The sequence below is a fragment of the Salmo salar genome, chromosome 09, assembly GCF_965601325.2.
Source record: "Salmo salar chromosome 09, fSalSal1, whole genome shotgun sequence".
In the NCBI taxonomy this organism is placed as follows: domain Eukaryota; kingdom Metazoa; phylum Chordata; class Actinopteri; order Salmoniformes; family Salmonidae; genus Salmo; species Salmo salar.
Window position 1 is genome coordinate 151,193,564 of NC_138299.1, and position 2,500 is coordinate 151,196,063.

The window sequence follows — 2,500 nt, forward strand, 5'->3', positions numbered from 1 at the left end:
CGTCTCCCTCTCTCCGTCTCCCTCTCTCCGTCTCCCTCTCTCCGTCTCCCTCTCTCTCCGTCTCCCTCTCTCTCCGTCTCCCTCTCTCTCTCTCCCTCCCTCGCTCCAACCCTCTATCCATGTTTCTGTCTTTCTCTCTCTCCGTCTCCCTCTCTCCGTCTCCCTCTCTCCGTCCCCCTCTCTCCGTCTCCCTCTCTCCATCCCCCTCTCTCCGTCTCCCTCTCTCCGTCTCCCTCTCTCCGTCTCTCCCTCTCTCCCTCTCTCCGTCTCCCTCTCTCCGTCTCCCTCTCTCTCCGTCTCCCTCTCTCCGTCTCCCTCTCTCCGTCTCTCCCTCTCCGTCTCTCCCTCTCCGTCTCTCCCTCTCTCCGTCTCTCCCTCTCTCCGTCCATCTCCCTCTCCCTGTCTCCCTCTTCTTGTCTCCCTCTCTCTCTCCCTCCCTCGCTCCAACCCTCTCTCCATGTTTCTGTCTTTCTCTCTCCGTCTCCCTCTCTCTGTCTCCCGCTCTCTCTCCCTCCCTCGCTCCAACCCTCTCTCCATGTTTCTGTCTTTCTCTCTCTCCGTCCCCGTCTCTCCGTCCCCGTCTCTCCGTCCCCGTCTCTCCGTCTCCCTCTCTCCGTCCCCCTCTCTCCGTCTCCCTCTCTCCGTCCCCCTCTCTCCGTCCCCCTCTCTCCCTCTCTCCGTCTCTCCGTCCCCGTCTCTCCGTCTCCCTCTCTCCGTCTCCCTCTCTCCGTCTCCCTCTCTCCGTCTCTCCCTCTCTCCGTCTCTCCGTCCCCGTCTCTCCGTCTCCCTCTCTCCATCCCCCTCTCTCCGTCTCCCTCTCTCTCTCTCCGTCCCCCTCTCTCCGTCTCCCTCTCTCCATCCCCCTCTCTCCGTCTCCCTCTCTCCGTCTCCCTCTCTCCGTCTCTCCCTCTCTCCGTCCCTCTCTCTCTCCGTCTCCCTCTCTCCGTCTCCCTCTCTCTCCGTCTCCCTCTCTCCGTCTCCCTCTCTCCGTCTCCCTCTCCGTCTCTCCCTCTCCGTCTCTCCGTCTCTCCCTCTCTCCGTCCGTCTCCCTCTCCCTGTCTCCCTCTTCCTGTCTCCCTCTCTCTCTCCCTCCCTCGCTCCAACCCTCTCTCCATGTTTCTGTCTTTCTCTCTCTCCGTCTCCCTCTCTCCGTCTCCCTCTCTCTCCGTCTCCCTCTCTCCGTCTCCCTCTCTCTCCCCCTCCCTCGCTCCAACCCTCTCTCCATGTTTCTGTCTTTCTCTCTCCGTCTCCCTCTCTCTGTCTCCCGCTCTCTCTCCCTCCCTCGCTCCAACCCTCTCTCCATGTTTCTGTCTTTCTCTCTCTCCGTCTCCCTCTCTCCGTCTCCCTCTCTCCGTCCCCGTCTCTCCGTCCCCGTCTCTCCGTCTCCCTCTCTCCGTCCCCCTCTCTCCATCTCCCTCTCTCCGTCCCCCTCTCTCCGTCCCCCTCTCTCCGTCTCCCTCTCTCCATCCCCCTCTCTCCGTCTCCCTCTCTCCGTCTCCCTCTCTCCGTCCCTCTCTCTCTCCGTCTCCCTCTCTCCGTCTCCCTCTCTCTCCGTCTCCCTCTCTCCGTCTCCGTCTCCCTCTCTCCGTCTCCCTCTCTCCGTCTCTCCCTCTCCGTCTCTCCGTCTCTCCCTCTCTCCGTCCGTCTCCCTCTCCCTGTCTCCCTCTTCCTGTCTCCCTCTCTCTCTCCCTCCCTCGCTCCAACCCTCTCTCCATGTTTCTGTCTTTCTCTCTCTCCGTCTCCCTCTCTCTCCGTCTCCCTCTCTCCGTCCCCCTCTCTCCGTCTCCCTCTCTCTCCCCCTCCCTCGCTCCAACCCTCTCTCCATGTTTCTGTCTTTCTCTCTCTCTGTCTCCATCTCTCCGTCTCACTCTCTCTCCGTCTCCCTCTCTCCGTCCGTCTCCCTCTCTCCGTCCGTCTCCCTCTCCCTGTCTCCCTCTTCCTGTCTCCCTCTCTCTCTCCCTCCCTCGCTCCAACCCTCTCTCCATATTTCTGTCTTTCTCTCTCCGTCTCCCTCTCTCTGTCTCCCGCTCTCTCTCCCTCCCTCGCTCCAACCCTCTCTCCATGTTTCTGTCTTTCTCTCTCTCCGTCTCCCTCTCTCCGTCTCCCTCTCTCCGTCCCCGTCTCTCCGTCTCCCTCTCTCCGTCCCCCTCTCTCCGGCCCCCTCTCTCCGTCTCCCTCTCTCCGTCTCCCTCTCTCCGTCTCTCTGTCCCCGTCTCCCTCTCTCCGTCCCCCTCTCTCCGTCTCCCTCTCTCCGTCCCCCTCTCTCCGTCCCCCTCTCTCCGTCCCCCTCTCTCCGTCTCCCTCTCTCCGTCTCCCTCTCTCCGTCCCCGTCTCTCCGTCTCCCTCTCTCCGTACCCGTCTCTCCGTCCCCCTCTCTCTCTCCCTCTCTCTCTCCCTCCCTCGCTCCAACCCTCTCTCCATGTTTCTGTCTTTCTCTCTCTCCGTCTCCCTCTCTCCGTCTCCCTCTCTCTCCGTCCCCCTCTCTCCGTCCCCCTCTCTC

The 2,500-nt window shown here is 62.4% G+C and overlaps 1 protein-coding gene across 1 annotated transcript in view; it reads right to left on the minus strand.

The window, feature by feature from the left end:
* Positions 1–2,500, minus strand: part of dync2h1 (dynein cytoplasmic 2 heavy chain 1) — a 328,531-nt gene that overhangs the window by 7,037 nt on the left and 318,994 nt on the right. The gene's annotated exons all lie outside the window — the stretch shown is intronic.